The 22,004-nt window shown below is 34.4% G+C and overlaps 1 non-coding gene and 2 pseudogenes across 1 annotated transcript; 2 read left to right on the top strand and 1 right to left on the bottom strand.

Moving 5' to 3' along the window:
- The first annotated feature begins 7,931 nt into the window (after positions 1-7,931).
- Positions 7,932-8,807, top strand: LOC105086660 (repressor of RNA polymerase III transcription MAF1 homolog; annotated as a pseudogene).
- Positions 8,808-10,233: 1,426 nt separating this feature from the next.
- The window catches only part of LOC105086659 (vasculin-like), a 31,606-nt pseudogene continuing 19,835 nt past the window's right edge, over positions 10,234-22,004 (bottom strand).
- LOC116157315 (U6 spliceosomal RNA) lies at positions 15,015-15,119 on the top strand. The gene has a single exon (XR_004141342.1). It is a non-coding gene; the product is annotated as a U6 spliceosomal RNA (small nuclear RNA).

Below are 22,004 nucleotides of genomic sequence, written 5' to 3'. Positions count from 1 at the left end.
TCCTTCTTTATCTTTCTTTATGGCATTTGTTTTAAAGTCTATTTTTACTGAAATCAGTATTGCTACACCTGCTTTTTTGGCTTTTCCATTTGCATGGAATATCCTTTTCCATACTCTCACTCTCAATCTATATGTGTCCTTCTCCCTAAAGTGGGTTTCTTGTATGAAACATATTGAAGGTTATTGCTTTATTATCCAGTCTGCCACTTTACGTCTTTTGATTGGAACATTTAGTCCTTTGACATTTACAGTAATTAATGAAAGATGTGTGTTTATTGCCATTTTGAACTTGTATTTGCAGTTGATTTGGTATTTCCTCTTTGTTCCTTTCTTCTTCCTTTTGTGGTTTGATAATTTTCCTTTGTATTATCTTGGATTTTATTTAGTTTTTCTGACTCATCTGTAAGATTTTGGCTTGTCATTACCCTTTTTTGTCAGTCTATTAACCCATTACTATGACAGTTTGTATTAAACAGATAGTTCATCCTACAGAGAACAAAAAAATTTTAAAAGAGAGAGAAAAAAAAAAAAACACTCTGTATTTTCTTGCTTCCCTCTCCCACCCTTAATTATTTAGATGTCTTCTTTTACAATTTCATGTTTTTTCCATTTGTTTTTCATGGTAGTTGCCACCTTACCATTTATGGTTTTCTTGTTTCTGTAGCATCCTGCTTCTTTTCTTTTTAGAGTAGACCATTCTATATTTCTTTTAGTATGAGTTTAATGTTGCTAAACACTTCTAGTTTTTGCTTGTCTGTGAAGTTCTTTAGCTCTCCTTCTATTCTAAAGTATAACCTTGCTGGATAAAGTATCCTAGGCTGCATCTTTTCTTCATTCAGGACTTTGAATATATCTTGCCACTCCCTTCTGACCTCTAGTGTTTGTGTAGAGAAATCAGCTGAAAGCCTTATGGGGTTTCCCTGTAACTGACTATTTGTTTTTCTCTGCTGCCTTTAGGATCATTTCTTTATCATTAACCCTGGCCATCTTGGTTGTAATATGTCTTGGTATGGGTCTGTTTGGGTTCTTCCTGTTTGGAACACTTTGAGCTTCCTGTACTTGGATACCTTATTCAATCTTTAGTTTTGGGAAGTTTTCAGTCATGACTTCTTCAAATGCCTTTTCAATCCCCTTTGCTCTTTTTTCTTCTTTTGGAACCTCTGTTATGTGTACATTGGCATGCTTTATATTATCCCATAGGTCCTTTATATTGTTTTCATTTTTCTGTGGGTGGTTTCTCTTGTCCTGTCTTCTAGGTCACTTATATGTTCCTCTGCATTATCTAGCCTGCTTTGTACAGCCTTTAGATCAGCTCTCATCTCAGCAAATATGTTTTCCAATTTCACTTGGCTCCTCTTTATAGCTTCAATTTCATTTTTGACATATCCTATGTCTCTAAACACTATCTTTTTTAGTTCCTTCAGTACTTTGTTAACTCCTTTTTTGAAATCTTGATCTAATAGGCTATCAATGTCTATTTCATTGATCATTCTTTCAGGGAATTTCTCTTGTTCTTTAATTGGGAGAGTTCCTCTGCTTTTTCATCTTGCTCATATCTCTCTGGCACTGTGGCTTATGGAGTATTAGTTATCCATTTTGGTCCTTAAAGAGTTTATTCATTTTTCTATCTAAAGTGTAAGAACCAAGAAAAAAGAAAAACTGGATGTGTTCCTGTGGAGACTCCTAAAATATTTTATCCAGAAATCTTTCTTTCCTCACCCTGCTGTGGGAACTCAGCTTGCTGCTTCCAGAGCCCCTCCATTGGCTGCCCTGTTCTGTGCTTCTCCCAGGGCTGTCAGCAAGCAGATCACACCCCCTCCTGACACTGTGGTCATGTTCTGTGATCTTACACATGGGTTGGTGGGTCATGCCCCCTCCTGATGCCATGGTAATTCTGCATGGTAGTTCAGCGTGTCATTTCCCCTCTGGATACCGTGGTCAGATGTTGAGCTCATGCACGGTAGGCGGGCAGGTTGTGGCCCCTCCCAACAGCAGGGTCAGGTGCTGCACTGCTACATGGAAGGTTGGTGGGTCCCCTCCCAATGCCAGTAGCTCCCCTTCTCTGTGCAGCTGCCTGCTTTGCCTTGGGACCACACTCCTTAGGCTCAGGGAAGACAGCAGAACAGCACTCGCCTCTGCTCCCCTGCCAGATCTCAGCTCCTTTTTTGTTTGTCTTAGTGGGTTGAGTTCTCAGAGGTACCAGGGCAGAAAGATCCTATTTCCTTTGGGCTGTAAACAAGTCTGTCTTGGCTATGAGGCCACTAAGCTCCTAAGTACAGATTCAGGTTTTGCCTCTGCCCCCACTTGGGTGCTAAGCACCAGTGGATATGGTGACTGAAAGCTGGTTAGGTGGGTTTTTGGAGATGAAGTCTATGGCACCCTTCCCCCCATGGCACACCAGCTGTGTTGCTTTTTTTTTCTTTTTTTCATATTTTATGGAGGACTCAGGTGTTTCTACTCTGTAGACCCTCCCAGCCAAAGTGCACAGCACCCTGCAGTTTCCTGGAGTTGTCTCTATGCAGCTTGCCCCAGTCCTCTGCCTGGTTAGGGCAGCCTGTCCTATCCTCCACCTGCCTCTTTGCCTCTAGGGCTGGGGGTTGCAGAGACCCTCTGTGCCCATTTAACATAGTTCTGTCTGTCAAGGGCTGTTCCATACAAATATGAGGCTTTGAGGTTCCCCCTCCATCCCGCTGATCTCTCTATTGGAGGGGGAGAGACCCAGTGAATGAGTGATATTCCTCCTTTGCTGCTCCCTCCCCAAAGGACTGGTCAGGTATTGTTTTGCTTTTTCTTCTTTCTTTTCTCCTTTTCTCCTACCAGATTTGTTGTGTCTTTGTCTTTTGAAAAAGGGTTGTTCTGTCAGTGTTCAGCAGGTGCTCTGGTTGGCTGGGTGGGCCCGTGGATGTGAGTTTTGGTGTATTTGTGGGAAAGGGTGAGTTATGAGTGTCCTTCTACTCCACCATCTTGCCCGATCACCCTCGAGGCAGTACTTTTGAAATTGAAAACTTCTGTACATCAATATGGGACTATGGAACTTTGAAAAGAGCAAATTTAAAATTTAGCATTTCTTCAATATTTAAATATTTTAATGAATATAGATCAGTGTCATGAAGAAAAATTAATATTCTCATTATTCATTCACCTGAAAAATATTAAACAATCAAAAACATTAAATGAATAGATAAAATAGTATTTTTTAATGGTTCTTACTTTCTGGTACTTTGTGATATAATTTTCTCACTTTTAATGGATGGAGAGTGTTAGGACTCATGGATATAATTTAGTATATCTTTAAGTGTAATCTCTACTTCTAAAATTGAATATATTTTTCTCTTTCCCCTACTTCCATAGAGAAAAGAAAAAAAAAAGTCTATATATGCTAACATTTTAAGTAGGTATAATAAAAAGACTCAAGATAAATTTTTAGAAACTATAAAAGATATATTTGCTCTGTGCCAGAATCATTTTTCTAATAAATTAAAAAAGACATATGTTCCCCAATATTTATAATGGCACTATTTGCGATGGCCAAGACATAGAAGCAGCCTGAATGTCTATTGGCAGATGACTGCATAGGGATGATGTGGCACATATATACAATGGAACACTACTTAGCCATAAAAAAGAATAAAATAATGCCATTTGCAGCAATATGGATGGACCTGAATATTGTCATTGTAAGTGCAGTGGGCTGGAAAGAGAAAGAAAAATGCCGTATTATATCATTTCTATAAAGACTGTAAAAATAATAATAATAATAATAATAATAATAATAATAATAATAAAATAATAATAATAATAATAATGACACAAATGAACTAATTATTATTTTGATTTCTTGAATATGTGTAAGCATATTAGACTGTTTATGATTGGATTACTGCATTCTGTTGATTCTTACTTTGTAGTTGGCTTTATTCCTTTGATAAATATGTAAGTTTAAAAAGCCAAAGATCTAATCTGTTCTTAAAAACAATAATTAGTACATATATGAAAACTAAAAAACAGTGCAGTATATATATATGTATTTACATTCAATATAATGTGGATGTGCAGTTGAATTGTAATAATTCTACATAATGAAACTGAAAAAGAAAAAAAGAATCATTTTTCTAATTATTAGAAATATTTTGCAATTAAGAAATTAGTTTTGTGATAGTACTTTTGTCTTGGGCTATTCAGATACCAGGTAAATATATTTAAGGAATTTTTGAATCAGCCATCTACACTGGAATAGGTTTTATTTTATAGATTCTAAGTTCCTTATAAAGCTAGGTCTATGGAAAATGATGATTTATTTGAATGGTACATAGATGCCTTAACAAATTGTTGACAGATATACCAGGTGCTCTTGGAAGTCTGTAGGGAAAGTGTTTTTGGTAAAACTGCTTAAAATCCCACAGTGTTGGAATCATCATACCAACTTCATGTTTGCTTAACACTGCCCTCGCCAGATCCAAAAGCCTCACATCCACTCTAGAACACAAACAAATCTCAAAAACTTTCTTTTCTGGGAAGTTTAATTATCTTAATTATGAATGATACCAAATAGGAATATAAAGAAGAAAATTTTAAGTGCCATCCCATATCTGTTGCCTAAATTTAGAATTTTATAACTACAATGTTGTCAAGATATAATTCTCCTTCTATGACTGTTTCTCTCCACCTGTCTCCTTTCTAATATTTTCAAACACTAACAGGGCAAGAATCAAAATTAAACTTACCTTATGGGTAAGTCAGATAGTTAATTACCACCAATGACCTAGTCATTAGCAAAATAAACCTGGATAATCAAAATGATACAAATAAGGAAAGCATTTTTTGCCTAGTTTTTGCTTGTGTTTTGAGTACCCAGTACCTGCTAATGGTAACAAAACCTCTCAATCCTGATCCAGTCCCCACCCCAACATCACCACCAAGTATGAGTTACTCTCAGCATGTGTAAAATTGCCTGTGTATCTTTCCTTCTACATCAGAAAGAAAAGCAGGAGTCTTTGTACAGGAATCTTATCTTCCACATTCAGTGCACACTGAATTAAAGAATGAATGTTAAGTAAACTGTTGATCATTTTATAGAAAAGAAAGTATCTCATAATTTCCCTTCTTGTTATTCCAAATCATAATTGATGATTTTGGTAACATTTTTGAAAATTAAATGTATAGCAAGAAATTGATAACTGAATGGAGTTATAACAATGTTGCTTTGCTGTAATTCATTTAAAAATATTATGATCCATATGCTGCTAATTTACCACAGATTTCCAGATTTTTGCTTTATTTATGCATTTTAGAGGTTCTCACATAGATTTCTTAATTAATGAAAAATTCTTTGACATCAACAAAATACTTGATAAGCATGACAGACCAGCTGTAAAAAGAATCCTTATTTCTTTACTGTATCTTGTCATGGATCCTGGCTTGTGTGTGTATGTGTGTATACACCTGTGTGTGTGTGTGAGTTCAAAACAAAGAAAAAACTTTTACTTTAGTAACTCCAAAGTTTTTATAGACACCAATAATTTAGAATAAAAACATTGTGTAGAAGTTCCTCCTGTGGCATTTGCTAAGTATACATATTTGACCAAGACTCTGCTCTGTTTTAGTGGAAAAATGACTCTTAAAAAGCATAGTTTTTAACAAACAAATAAAATAAAACAAAACACCTCATAGATATGTAAACGAGATTAGTAGTTACCAGAAAAGTGTTGGGGGGAGTGGGAAATAGGTGAAGTATAAACTGCACTGTGATAGATGGTAACTAGACTTATTGTAGTGATCACTCTGTACTGTATACAGATGCTGAACTACATTTCTGTACACCTGAAACTTATATAGTAATAATAATAATAATAACAATAAAACAGGGTTGTTAAGAGGATTAAATGAGAAAATATATATGAAAGGCTAAATGCCTGACACAGATAGGTTTCCAAATTGAGATATGTTTAAAACAAACAGACAAACAAAAATAAAAATGATGACCTTTTGATATAAATTAGTATTTAGGGGCAAGTGTACCGGAAATTCTCATCTAAAAAGTCACATTTTATGACAGGAATTGGAACACTACAGACTACTCAATTATCTCTCCATTCTCCCACACAGCTATGTTTCAGTCTTTCTAGTCTATTATCTCCCATCATACTAAATTTGTGATCTATATCACAGAGAAAATAAGTCTTCAGGTATTTTACTTTCTTTTTAGCTTGCAAATCCATTCACAAATCTTTATTTTGACACTCATTTAATTTAGGTGACCACTGTATATCACTGGAATCAATGTAATAGTCTGTTAACTATGCCCCTAGCCTATTCTCTCCAAATTCCAGCCCCTCAAAAATCCAAGCTTTGTACTGTAATCAAAGTAGTATTTCAAAATATAAACCTGATTCTATCATTCTAATCTTAAAATATTTTCATAGTTTTTCAGTGTCCTACAGATACAGCCCAATCTTTTAGCATAGCATACAAAGTATTTCATGAATTATTCCTGACCCTTTCTTCATCTTTTACCATCTTCTCTGTGGTGAGGTAACACATTCAATTAACTAGTGTATGGTTGCTAGAATTGTTATATCTTTTTGTTTCCTCACCCCAGCATGTATCTATCCCTTTCACTCCTTTTCATACACCAAATTCTTACTTCTGCTAGTCTCCATTTCCAAAACTGGATTCAGTATCCCTCTTATTTATTCCCAAAGTATCATCTATACTTCTAGAGTGTGTACAATGGCCTATTTTCTTTTCCCTATCTTCCAACAGATGATAGAGGTTTTGAAGGGAATCAGCATTTGACTCACATTTGGAGCTCAGTAAATATTTTTCAAATTAGTATTGAGTTTGAGTTATATTTTCTTACACAGAAATTTGTCATTGTGAACTACTATGTCTTTAGTTCTTGAGAAAAATCTGCTAGTACAGAATCATATTCTGAATAATTTTGTTAATAAGGTTTCTGTTTGCTTCAACACAAATAGGAAAGAAAGCATGACTTAACACTTGTATTTTTCAAAATACATTTCTTGTAGAAATATCAAATTCCTTACAATTCATATGACAATAATTTAATTTAGGACTATCTGAATCAATGATAAGCACAGGTGGATTTTAAAATGAAAAAAACAAATGTTGACCTATCAATTCCTCATGAATTCATACATAGATTGAGGAAAATGGACTGCTTGAAAAAATAACTATTGTCTGTGAGATAGTCCAGTGGATTGTTTACAAGCATACTGCAGAAAAAACATCGCTTATGTAAGTTCTCTATATAATTGGAGTACTGTTATAAAAACTCTAGCAGCTGCATAGCAATTTTTATTAGGTTCTTGATCTCTTTTAATATACAAGTGATTTTGTTTTGTAATATTACTTTTGGCTACGGTATCTAAAATTTGACATTTTGGTTTTTGCTAGATTTCAGATTAAATTTATACATACTTATTGTATATATGTGAGTGTATGTAAAATTATGTATATGCAGTTTATATTTATATATCATAAATACTAATTTCAAAAATTAATTTTAAATAATTTAGTGAACAGTCTAACAATCCAACAATAAAATAAGTGTACCACAAAATAAATTGACAAAGGATAAAACATACATTGTCAAGAATAAATATTAACCCTTCTGTGGCAGTTGGTGGGCAGGTCGGTCACGATAGTCGGGCACTGATTAGAGGTGAGGCTATGTGGTGGTGGCAGCCAGGATGGGCCAGCAGGGTTAGGAGTAACAGGACGTCGCTGCAGAGCTTCTTCCCCTAGATACAGAGTGGCCAGAGCGGAGGCCGCAACACTGCCATCCAGTCCTGAGGAGCCTGCGCTGCTCGGGACCCGCATGCCTTCTCACCCGCACCAACGCCAATGACCTGATTCTGCCAGCTGGCCAGGCCTGACTGAGCGCTGAGCAAGCAGGCAATACTAGACCCTTGAAGCACAAGACCCTACCCCAAGAACATGAAGCTGTTGGAGAACTCCAGCTTCGAGGCCATCAACTCGCAGCTGACAGCGAAGACCGGAGATGCGCACATCATCGGCAGGATTGAGAGCTACTCATGCAAGATGGCAGGAGATGACAAGCACATGTACAAGCACTTCTGTCAGGAGGGTGAGCCACACATGCTGGAGGCACTGTCCCACCTGAGACCTTGGTCCTCAGCCCCAGCAGGCTGAGTAAGAGCCAAGGTGACAAGGACGAGGCCCCCCTCAGTGACAAGCGCAGCTGCAAGACCCTCTTCTACCTAACTGCCATGCTCAATTTGTCCTTCTGGCCAGACTATGACTTCAGCACAGCTCCAAGCCACGACTTTAGCCAGGAGCCCTGCCTCAGGTGGGTGGTGAACGCAGTCAACTGCAGTCTGTTCTCAGCCATATGAGAGGCGTTCAAGGCCCTGAAGCCACCGCTGTGAACGCAGTCGATGAGGAGATCTGCCTGACGGAATGTGACATCTACAGCTACAACCCAGACTTAGATTCAGACTCCTTTGGGGAAGATGGCAGCCACTGGTCCTTCAACTACGTCAACAAGTGCCTGAAATGGATTGTTTTCTTCTAGTGCTGCTCAATTATCTGTGGGTCCACCTACACTTCCTCGGAGGCAGGCAACGAACTGGACATGGAGCTAGGGAGGAGGAAGAGAAGGAAGACAGCAGTGGTGGAGGCAGCGAGGGGACCAGCACCATGGAAGAGGACAGTGTCCTGGTGATCCATATGTGAAGAAGAGGAACAGAGACCCCAGCTTCACCCAGCTTCAAAGACTGCCTGGACCTTCTCACCTGAGAGGCCCCAGGGCCTCCACAGCTGCTGGCCAGATCCTGACGCTGCCACAGTACCAGCACTGCCCAAGGTCGCGCCTGCCTAGCCCTTTGGCTCTAGCCTGTGGATGTCTGCTCACTCCCATGGACTCCTGCCACCTGCATTATGGCTGGACTGGACAACACAGGCTTGGTGAGAAGAGCCAGTGCCCTGCCCAGATGAACTGACATAGGCAGGGATTTTATTTTTATATTTTGTTCTGGGTCAGGCCTGGGCCTGCACACTCCAGCCCAAAGGGCCAGAGACCCAGCAGGAGGTTCCCAGTGGTCATCTGCCCACTTGTACCCCCCTTTTTGCCAATTGGGCAATGTGTGCTGAGTGTCACTTTGCTGCAGCTTGTTTGTTTCCAATAAGTTTCTGTGACTTAGGGAAAAAAAGAATAAATATGAAGATATTCAAAAAACTACAAAATTTTACATTTATAATTATGTCAATCAGGACATAGTTTAGCAGGAAGAAATAGATAATACAACCAATAGTGACCTAAAAATATAGGCATCATATCCTCACTTATGCAAGAAATTCAAAAGAAGTTGAATTCTTCAATCAGTTCTCTAGTTCAAAAGTCAGACTCAATTATTTCCTTTGTGATAACATGATCTTGTCTAGCTGCAGACAATATATTCATTTCAGGAACAGAATAAACTGGTAAGAATAGAATGGTGGCATCTGATTATTTAAGTGAGAAAATGAAATCCTCTTGAGGGTCCGCAGATGTCCTGAAGTATTTCGTTGACAATAATTGTTTCTCAGGCAATAGTTAGATGGAAAGGAGATAAGGAAAGAAAGTATTTGAATTTCCATGCTTATATATAAAAAATAGGCACTGGAGAGAGGAAAGCAAATGTATAATATTATATTCATCTCTATATGATTGAATGATTGCAAATTATATGCCTTGTTTAACACTTCTAGAAAAGGGGAATTATCTGGTTTGTATAAGCAGGGATGGGGACAAGAGCACCATTTAAGTATTTCTTGTCATTGTCTATTGTGTACTTTTTTCAAAGGAACACGTGTTCTGTGTCCTTTTCTGAAACCATATACATAAACCTTGGTAAGAATTGTAGGTCTCTGCTAAAGTCATGGTTGGCCTTATTAATGTAACAATGGTTTTCTTCCATCTAGCAAATTTTCTCACTTTTTTAATAAAAGATGTCTTTCACCTTTCAGCATAATTGCACTATTTTGACCCCCTTTATAGTCTGATCTAGATTTTGCCTCATAGAGCATATTAACATATCTTGGTGAATTGAAAGGTGATTGATAGAGACTATTGATCTTATGAGGCAAATGGAGAGCACATACAGAAGGTAGCACATATAGTAGACCTGCTGGGGCACTACTCACTAGGGTAACAGGATGAGGAACAGGTCACCCTGCCCCAACCCAATGGCCATTCTACTCTGGGGTTGCTCACAGCAACCAGAAGGACTGGATATCAGGATCGAGGATCTGAGGAGGTTTTAAGCTACATGAGTCTAGGGAAGCACTTATCTCCTCCTTGATATGACCACGAGTTGGTATGCTGTACTGTAACTCACTGCCAGCTTTGTATTTATGGTTAGTGGTAGTAATTCGTCTTCCTTTAGCATGACAGAGGGCCTGAAATAATAATAAGCCCATTGAAGATTCACCATATCAACAATTGTTGCTAAGGAAGCAACATGATGTGATTGAGGGCCAAGGATCCAAGTCCTGCAGTTGATCATGATCAGTTGCCCAAGTATTGATGAAGAACTCATTCCAGTGGAGTATAAAATAAGACCAGTCTTCTTCTGAAAAGTCAGGCTGCAGGGACTCAACTAATTCAGGAGAAAATAGTAAAACAATGTAAATGTAATATTTTGAAATGTCAGTTTAAAAACAACGTTTTAACTGGTTTTATTTATACATCTCAATTAGAAGTCCTGGTAAGAATTAGAGTCTCTGTGTTAGTTGCTCAAAATGTGATATTCTCTGACAAAGTTTTAAAAATGTATTGTCAAATTGCATAAAAATTGGATCGCTGGCTTCTGTAAAAGTTGGCAGTTTTTATAATGATGCTAGTATAATGGAGAAGTTAAATAACTTCTATGCTATACTGACAAAGATTCAAAGAGGAAGTAACACTATTTGATGAAACACTAATTTAGAAGTAAAGCCATTTTATTTTACTAAGAAAAATACATATATTTAATTTTAGTATGAATTTCACTATTAATTAGAAAATAAGTTACAAAATGATCAATATCATAAATCTGCAATTACTAAATACTTTTACTTTGAAAATGTTATTAAAACAGTTGTTGTCCTGTAATTTAGTTTCTAATCATGCCTATGTCATTCTTAATTCTAATCTCCAATTATACCTTGAATTTTACCAAAAAGTAATTAAATCTATTTTTACATATACATTTGAAGCAGAACTATATTTTAGTGACAAACCCTGAAGGAACATAATTTTAGTACCTTAGCATAAATCAAAACTGCCACAGAAGCAGCACTGATTATTATTTCAGATATTTAATAACTAAAATTTTAGTTCAGGAATGAATGGACTTTAAAAAAAACAGATAATTCCTTTTTAAAAAGCAGTATTTTATTTTTGCATCTTATTAACTCTTAATTCCTTGGAAATATCCTTCCATGAGAAGCCAGACATAATTAGGAATTGGAGAGAGGTAAAATTTATAAGGACAAATATATTTATTCTTACAGAAAATATCCAAACATATCATAAAACAGCTATCTTTTCACCAAAATCTAGTTCAGGTGACCAGATTTCTAGACCGATGGTCACCCAGGATGGGTGAGCCAGGACCTCAAGCCATTATTCTTGGTGCCCACTGACATGAAAGAACTATAGACATGAATCCACTAGGCCCCCATCCTTGCTGTTATGTATGAAGAATTGGCCCTTTCCTATCTTATGTCATGACTTTCATCTGTTCTTTGAATTCTATTTTTAACTTAGTTCTGGAAAATTTATGTTATCAATCACATTCATCTTTCTTATGCATTCCATCAGGCTCTCTACACTATCTGTTCCACTGACCTTCAAATACTCATTACTCTTCAAATTTATGTGAAAAATAAAAGTAAAATTCTACCTTCATACATGTGACTACAAGTTCTTGTCCAGAATCATCTCATTTTTTCCTTTCAACTTAATAACCACACTTTTTGCAAAAGTTATGCAAAAGTTCTCCCTCCATTTTTTCTTCTCTCAGGATGCACAAACTTCTTTCAGTAGCTCAAGTGTACCATGCTTCCTCATTCACAGGACTTTTGCTCTTACTAATTTTTCCCTTTGTAATGCTTCCCATTGCACATTGCCCATATCTTATCAAATTACCCAGTAAACAGACTAGGCAAAATGTAGAGCTTTTCAGGCCATAGGTAAAAAAAAATATTCACTGGAGATTGTCACTGGAAAAGTGGGTTATTATCTTTTCTAGCTTTCAGAAAAGTGAACATGAATTTTACTTTTATAAACTAAAAAGTTTAAACATCAACAAAAACAGTAATAGCAATAATAAAATGCATTGTGTGAATAGAGGGCAAAAATGATTAGTATACCAAGATTTTTGAATCCTGTGACCCTGTCTGCTGAGAATGGATGTAACCCTTCCTAGCTAGCAGTTTTTCAGAAGAGCATACAAAGCGAATAAACAAAAAAGGTAATAAATAATATCCAGTAATGTGGAAGGAACCCTTTCTTTTTTACTCTTTGCTAATAATTGTTATCTCAGTTTCCAATTCAAAGACACGTTTTTCCTCAAAGTCTCAAAGTCAATGCAGAGGTAGCTAATCTCAGACACCATAATTGAAAACAGAGAGGAGAATATAAGTTTACCAGGTTTAACTGTTACCAGGAAGAGGGGAACAAAGATTACCTTGGTTCTTAGTCACCTGAAAAAAAAAAAAAAAAAGAATTTCTAATGGGAGACAGAATGATATAAACAGCAGATTTCATTAGTGAAATAAAAAGATAGTACAATATAGTACACCCTTGAGAATTGGGGGCTAGCCAATTCAAGAGAGAAAAAAATTACACCACTCTTTTGTCTTTCCTGTTTTTAATACCCTCGCTTAGGGACATTTTTGTGATTGATTGATTGATTGATTCATGGCTCAGGTTCTTTGTGTGCTCAGGCTGATTGACATCTCATGTTCCTAGTGCTCAGGCTTGCCTATCTCTTTAATGTATGTTTTTACTCATGATGCATAAAGATATACCTATGGGAGGGGTTCAAAATTTAATGTTAATTAATTATAATGAGCATTGGGTCAACTTAAGCCAGGTTCTTCTCTCTACTGTGCAGCCACAGCATTCAGTTCTAGTCAGCTTTTTTGCTGGCCTTAATTTAGAGAAAGTAAATGTTTTTTTGGAGCTCCTTATCCTGAGTGCAGGTGTACTGCTATTTTCTGGGTTGCTCACTCCCCCTTCCTCTCCTCTTGCCTGGTGCTCATTTCTATCTAACTGCCTAACATTATTAGAGATATAAAGCATACTAGGAATTCTCCTAAGAATAATGTCCCCTTTGGCCACAACTTTGACTCAGAATAATCACTAAAAGGAATGTACTAGAGCACCATAATGTCTACAGTAAATCTGTCTGGCTGTTCCCATGCCCTCAGGAATCCATCTAACTTTCTTTCAAATTCATTCTGTTTGGAAATGAGAAAAAAATGCATGGTAATGCTACTTCCTCTGGTACAGCTAGTGCATAATGATGTTACCAAGTTTATCTTTCTATGGTAACATAACCTATGATGACTTTTGGATAATTAAATTTATTTTCAGTAGGATACTATATGGAGGCATTTAATCTTGGCCTATGTGATTTGCTGTCTTCCATATATGCTGCAGTTGGCAAAATAGATTACTTTTGACATGCTAGTAAAGGACATCCCATGTGATTTGCTATACCATATTAAGTGATGTTATTGTATGACACAAACATCAAGTAACACCTTCTGTCAAAACACCCCAAGTGTTTGAAGCTAAACAAATGAACACTAGCAACATACAAGTTTTGTTTGGAGAGAATAGGTTACTGCTTCATGCAGAGAAGAATTCAAGGGCAAAGCATGGTAAAGTGAAAGTAAGTCTATTTCGAGAGATATACATTCCATAGACAGAGTGCAGTATGTCTCACTGAGAAGGTAAAATGGCTTAGGAGATACACACTCCATAAACAGAGTGTGGGCCACCTGAGAAGCAGAGAGCTATAGAGTGAGAGTGACAGAGCAAGAGTGAGAGTGACCACAAGGTGTGGGGTTGTTAGGTTTTATAGGCTTGGTAATTTCATATGCTAATGAGCAGGATTATTCCAACTACTTTGGGGAAGAAGTGAGTATTTCCAGGAAATGCCCCACCTACCCACTGTTTGACCTTTTATGGTCAGCCTGGGAACTGTCATGGTCCCTGTGGGTGTGCCATAAGGCTCAAGGTCTACTGGAAGTTGAATCTTCCACCATCTTGGTTCTAACAAGTTTGTCCTGTCCTCAATGGCTGTGTCATTCATTCAATGGTTGTGCCCTTCCCCTTTTCCTCCCACTTCAGTTTTAAATAGATCTCTCAAAATTTTTGAGCATTAATTTGTGTTTTCTCTTCAAGTAAGTTGTTTTGTATGCATTTGATATTAAATTTGAAGAACTTAAATGCTCCATATATATTTGCTTTTATTGTGCAATTAAAAAAAAAACTTTATTTTTTTTCTTTTGAGCATTGATGATTACCATAAAATCTTACCAGTTTTTTGTGGTAATTCTTAATGTTCCCATGATAGCTATTTTTAAAATATACACCAACAAATTATAAGAACAATAACAAATATAACTTCAAGTTATATAATTCTTAAGCTCACTCAACAAATAATTTTATTTGGTTATAGAAAAATTATAAACTATTTCTTGTGTCTCTTTTTACAGAGAAACAACAAAAAGCATATAGGTGGGAATTCATATTAGAACAAATAAGCATTCAAAACTAAATTCAGATTATATGTAATACAATCCTACCATCTACTGACTACATAAGAACTGAAAGCTTCTCAATGATGATAAATGAATGAATCACTTTGTAATCACTATTTAAATTTTAAATGGGATAAAGCAATATTCTATATTTTGGCCAATTTAGAAAATTATATCTTGAAAGATACATACCAAATTACTGGTGGTGACTATTATTAAGATTTGAGAAAGGAATGCTTACTTCAACAGCATATGTACTAAAAATTGGAATGATACAGAAATTAGTATGGCTCCCATGTAAGGATGGCATGAAAATTCATGAAGCATTCCATTTAAGAAATTAGGGAGGAAAGACTGCTTTTATATTGACATAATTTGGGAATAAAAAATATTTCAAAATAAATATAATATGGCCAACCATGATGTAATTTCCCTTTATGTCATTAAGTGTAGTCATTAATTAAAATGTATTGCACACTTTAATATTTATTTTTTGAGCATCTGGATTCTAAATGTAATTATAAGAATGGATTATGAGACAAAATTGTTTCAGATTTTTAGCTTTTTTCAGATTTTAAGTTTTCACTTTTTAAAGGACCATCTTTTAAATGATAACATTTCTCTAGAAATGCATATGAGTGCTAAAAGCAAGTGGAGACAGAAAAAAATCTTTCCTTAAAAGTATAAGGCAAATTCTAAAAGGATTAAACAAGCCAAAGACATAAAATCAAGGAAATGCCATCTCTAATAATTGGTCATTCTTTGGTCATTCTCTCTCTTTTTTTTTTTTAATAATACCTCAAGATAGTCTTTGATATAAAAAACAGACAAATGTTAAAAGTTTTAATCTTTATTTTTTTGTAGAATGTAAGAGTGGGAATTAAGTAATGTTTAAAATTAAGAATTTAAAAATTAGAGGGTTTATTAACTAGCTTATAGGACCATAATTTTATGAGAAATATAAATGTAGTCTGTATATTAAAAAACAATCTTGTCTTATATTTATTCTATACATAATCACTTTTTGTGATTTTTTTTCAGTTTCATGTAACCAGATAGATTTCATAATTAGTCTCATAAGTAAGTAGTAAATCCAATAAATGTAAATATTTCAAGACTATCCAACTACCTTCCAAAATAACAAAAAGTACAATAAATAATATTTGTAAAGGAAAAATCAGGAATATTTTTTTTGTCCTTAATAATATTGTTAAGCTCTTATTAAAATAACTTTTGCCACTCACTGACTTTACATAGAATTCATGATCAGGGCTTAGGAGAACAAGAAGGTGCTAGAATAATATACAGAGGAATATACTCCTATAAACACCATGACAGTTTTTAGCTTGTAAAACTTCTGTAGTAAGCTTAATGCTAAAGAGAAATCCATCTGCACCTTGTGGAATTAATTAGAAATTGACTTAGAGTAGCAATAAATGCTTACTTGCAATTATTTTTTAGGGGCTAAGTGTGAAATATATGTTAAAAGATTCCACTGAAAATAGCTAACTCAATTGGTTTTTAGCTTCAGATTTGAAGTTCTTAATGATAATATGTTAACAACACAGAAAACATCTAAGTTAAATAGGATCTAATGCTCACTGATTTCACTAAGTGCCCCATGACATGAATTTGCAGTGTAATTTATCATAAGATACAGATAAGAAGCAGAAGTGGGTAAACTGACAGGTTTAACTGATTATACCAAATAAAAATACAATAAATATATTCACTTCCAGAATATGCAGGAGTTAAGATATACATTTTATTTTAAATTAAATCACAATAAAAGATTACAGTAAACAAGATTCAATGCCATTGCAGTTTGATGAGTTTAATTCTCATTCCAAATTAACTCAGGTCAAAGGTGAGGAATATTTTATCTTTGTATTTTATGTTTTACTACTATTTGGAAAAGATGGTGTTTTTTAAAGTCAGTTGAATTGAACAAAGCTAGAAATAGTATTTTTCCTATTTTTTAAAGGAAATATATGACTTCTTGGGATAAGACAACTTTCATAGGTATTTTATATGTACAATTTTTAGCACCCATAAGATAGTATTTTGTGCTAATTTGATACCAGTTAGAGCAGAAATCAAAATTGGGTGTGGAACACAATTCCTAGTATTTTGTGTAAGTTTCTCAAATTTTTTAACTTTAGTTAGTCATAAAGACAGTAATTCTCTATTGATGGTTATATAGATATGTGATACATATATCATGATGCTCAATAAATGTATTCCTCTTCATTGAAAACAGTTTATATTTCTAGTAGTCAATTACATTTTCTCTGTTCAGTATAAAAATATGCAGGTAACTCAATTATCTCAGAAAAATGGCTAACACAAAATATTATAGTCATAGTAATATTACTTATACATTTAAGGTTAAAGTAATAAAATTCAAGGCCCCTCAGTGGGAGGTAATTAATTAAACTGTTCACAGGGGTCATATGTTTCTATAAAATATGCATATCAAATTCATTGGTTTACAGTACAGGAAATTTATATATTTTGTATATATTGCATAAGCTTTAAGCCTTACAAAACTGAGACCTGCTTTTGGGTAAATAATAGACAAAAATATTGTTGAACTACTGATTTTTTTTTTCATTTTCAGGTGAAGTTATAGATTCTTGGATTTCAAGGAAGTTGAAGGAATCATTTATATAAGCCATACTTTATGACTAAGCCTTTTTAAAAATAATTAATGTGTTCACATTGCTCATAAATTTCTATAGGGCAAAAACTGATAATACAGTTAAATTGTAGACAGTGTATTTTTTTTTAATTTAAATAGCTGACTGGATTACCACCTACCAGTTGATTAATGAATAATAAAATTATGTGAAAAAATGATTCCAGTTATTTCTGCCATCTTTGTAACCAGACATGACAAATAAAGCAGTGCAAGTTTATAAGCAAGTATTGAATAATACCATTGGTTTTACTTGGTGACTTAATATCCTGTTTAGACAACAAAAGTACAATATAGATAATAGTTTAAAATATGTTCATTTCATGTATACATTGTGAGTATTTTATTAAAATTTTTCATAGAACTAAAATGTTGATATATTGATTTATTCAGTGTGTTAATCCATAAATAATTTATTGAACGTGTACTTTGTTCACAATTCTATACTAAAATCTGTGAGGAAAAACAAAATTTTCAGTCTCTAAGTGGCCTGCAATTTAATTGAAAAGATAAAACATGAGTGATTCTTCAATTAATCAAAATAATTTTCTATTTTTTCAAAAAGAATCAAAAACAAAACCTCCAGGGAAATAAATTGTATACTAAAAACTCAGAAAGCATTAAAACCTGAAAAATCCTATTCTAAATGTTTTTCTTTCCACTCTGTGGACATACTATAAATATTTAAAGCTGGTGATCATTAAAAACAGCCAGATGCCATATTAGTCTATTGTAATTTTTTAGGAGAACTGAATGCTTGTATTAGAAATGGCAGATAGCTAGATATGAGCAGAGAAAGGGGGTGCAGGCCAAAAGGTAGGAATTGGGCAGAATGGAGAGACATAGGCCAAATGTAGGAAATCATGCATCATGTAAGCATCAGGAATCCCTGGGCAGAGAAAAAAAAGCAGAAATATCTGGGTTGACAAATGGTCACACCTTTTGGGTTGATAAGTGGCCTGGAGGCTACCAAAGATAGGTGGGAAAAGGCAGGGATCTCCAGTGTCCAAATGTAACCTTTTGCTCATATACCCTTATTTCAATAAAATTAGCCTAGTAGAATAGAAATACCCATCATGCACCCATGACATGGCACTTCTGATCCAGACTAAATAAGAACAAAAATCCCTCCTTCCTTTGGGAAGCTGGAGTTGGGGTGATAATCAGCAAATAAGACCCCAAACCCTTCCTTCCCCAATTAATATTCTGCCCATTCATTTTTACAATCTATGTAACCAACTTGCCAAAGAAACTCAGAGCAGCCACTCACTTGAGCCTGCTCACTCTCCCCTTGAGAGTATACTATTTATCCCTTAATAAATCCTCACTTTACTTTCCTAACCTCCCTGTCTCATCTCTGAATTCTTTCTGGGACAGGACAAGAACCTGGACACCAGTAACATCTACTGGCAACACTTTAACTAGAATGATTTTTCCCTCCTACCCAGTATTTTAGGATGTGTAAGTAGACATAAAAGATATGAAAGGGCTTGATAAATCTAGGTATAAAAGTTAAAGATACAATTGGACCCTCACAAACAGTAGTTTAAATAAAGAAGACATTTATTTTTAATTTAACAGAAAGTCTGGGGTTAAGCCCTACTAGGTTTGGTGAATCCATTAAAGGATATCATCCTGGTACTTGACTTCACCATTCAAACTTTCATCCTCGTGTTTATATACTCATGGCTACAGAATGGTTGACTCCAGTCTCATGTTCCCATTCAATCCAGGAAGCAGAAAGAAGGGTCACATGCTTTATTATTGCAAGCATTCAACTTTTTATAATAGCTTTTTGCGTGGGATACTGGGAAGCTTTATAAATGATTTTGGGGAAAAATGAGACACATATTCCTCTTCAATCCACTTTGAGTACACTCATTGTGAAATAAATTATAATTTGGCTTATTCATCACTGAAACCAAACTACTTATAATCTTGCTTTCCTCTGCTGTAGAGTGTGGAAAGTTAAATACTTCTCCTCTAGCAAATTTCCAGCTAGATATAGCTTTTAAAATGGTGTTGGACATTGAATTGTATGCATTCATTTGCTTTCCTTCTAGATAAAAAGTTGATGTGCTAGCATGTGTAACCTCTTCTCACATGCTCTATTTTATAATTATTATTAGTTTTGTATATATTATTTGATTACTTTGTCCTATACATTTTCAGAGAGAAATATCATTGCAAGTGATAATAGCTTTCAGATTATTTCATATAATTTCAGTTACAAATATATTTTTTATAATAAATTGATGCCTTATATGGTGGTTACTGAAAATGAATGTGCAAAATGGTTTTAATAGGAAAAGGATTCCAGAATAAATAAAAATATTCTGAGCATCTATATCTAGTTTATTCAATTACCAATTATAGATCAAAATGAATATACAAACATACTGAAAGATCAGATAGCATTTTTAAATGTTCTTTAATAATGATCTTGTGACCAGTTAAGTGTGTATACCTAGCTTAGGGAAAATCTATTTTATCCTGGGGTAGTTAATTTATTTAAAATACCTTAGGTTGAAATTGGAGCTTAATATATTTAAAAGATTTTAGTCCATAAATGTTCTTGTTATTTAATAGGCTCAAGCATCTTTGGTTCTAGTGTTCTTGATTACTCAACATTGTAGCTAACATTTAAATTGTACAAATGTTATACCAGGTATTGTTCTATGTGCAGTACTTATATAAACTCATTTAATTCTCCTAACAATTGTGTGAAGTAGTAACCATTATTTTCCCCATTTTATAAATTAGGAAACTGAGGCACAGGAAAGTTAAGAAAATTTCCCAAAGCCACATAGTAATTGGCAGGCTGGAGTTAAACTGAGGAAATCTGCTCCATGATCAATGTTCATACTCTACAATTCTGCTGATCTATAACAGGAAAGATGGTATTTTAAAAAAAGAAAATATTTTAATGCCTTATTAATTACTTTTATCTGGACTGTATGAATAACACTTTTTAGGCATTTATCATATTTATAGAAGAAATTTTTGTAACACTTTGCTAATGTCTAGAATTTAGGAAAAGCTTTATTCAGATTGTTGCCTTAAACATTTACTGGTACATATATATCCCATATTTATAATATTCATAATTTATAAATAAGTAAATATGTTTTGCCAATGGGAAACAGGAGTAAGCAAGTTATATGTCTTGCTTTTCTATTGCTAATCCCTTTGTGAAACTTCAGTAAACTGCAGTAAAACCAACATACGGTAAATTTAATACAGTGGGAGAGAATAAAACATTTGCCACAAAAATATCCATCACTGTCTCCATAGACTCAATGGCTTCTGCAAGCTGGTAATAAGGAGATATAAATGATTTGACTCTGCCAATTTCTAGTTGTTCAGTGAGTGTAAAATATAGGGATTATAAAATGTTCCTCTGCCACATATTTTAGTGGTGATTGGAGTATTTAGTGAAATATGGGATTTTATTCTTAGCATTTTAAGTTAATAGCAATAACTGTAAAACTAATATTGTTCTTTCCAGTAATTGCCATCATCCATCATACTGCTGAGTAATACAGAAGCAAATATGTGCTACTCTACTTCAATGCAGGTTCCTAGGGAAAACTACAATATTGTTACTAATTTTCTTCTACTTAGACCATTAGTTAAATAAATTATATAGTAATAAAATCATATATTTAAAGGTAAGCACAAAACTAAGAGTGTAATACCAATTTTATGTTTTATAGCAACCTTGCCACCGACACTCTGAACTGTTATTCTGAGAGTTTCAAGTTCTTATGAATACAGTTGAACTCTTTGCAAAATAGTGGGTAATGATAAGGCTTTATCCAAATTATAGCTTCTTAATGTACACTGTATTTTTCAAAAGAGGAAATGAAAAATGCAGACTGTGGAATAGATTGTTTTTCTCAGAACTCTTATTCCCAAAGCAAAGACATTTAAAAAGTCTTAATAAAATTATTTTATTTGAGTGTACAACTATTACATAATTTTCTACTCTTTTAAAGTGGCCAGATAGAGTCATGACTAAAGAGGGAAATGAAATAAAAACATGTTTCTTTTTCTTGTTAATATTTATGTTTATAGCAAGTTATTAAGTAAACATTTTTGTCTCTAAGTGCTGCTTCTTTCCCACTAGAGCTAGTAATAAGTGACGTTGTTAATGTGCAGTTTAAAAATAGCTCACCAGTCATATCAAATGCCAATTTCAACATTCATTTGAATTTTTCAAAGTATCTTGAATGTTAAGTCTCATTTCATAATGACTTAAAGGTGAAAGGGCAGGTTGCTATGAAAAAGTAATTCAGTTTTCTCAGAAAAGATCAGTTGAGTAAGTTTAAGATCAAAGATAAATTAATATAAAGAGTTAGGGTAATAAAAACCATAGTCAATCAGGATTGGACTCAGAAAATAGCCAGACAAGGGGTCCTAGGTTATGAACAAATAAGAGGTTATTATTTTTTTTTCTAACTGGCTTTTATCACTGTTTCCTTTTGTGTAAACAGTAAATTTTAAAAATAAGCCAAACCAGTTC

Source organism: Camelus dromedarius, chromosome 13, assembly GCF_036321535.1.
Source record: "Camelus dromedarius isolate mCamDro1 chromosome 13, mCamDro1.pat, whole genome shotgun sequence".
In the NCBI taxonomy this organism is placed as follows: Eukaryota; Metazoa; Chordata; class Mammalia; order Artiodactyla; family Camelidae; genus Camelus; species Camelus dromedarius.
This window is presented reverse-complemented; position numbering and strand designations above follow the sequence as displayed.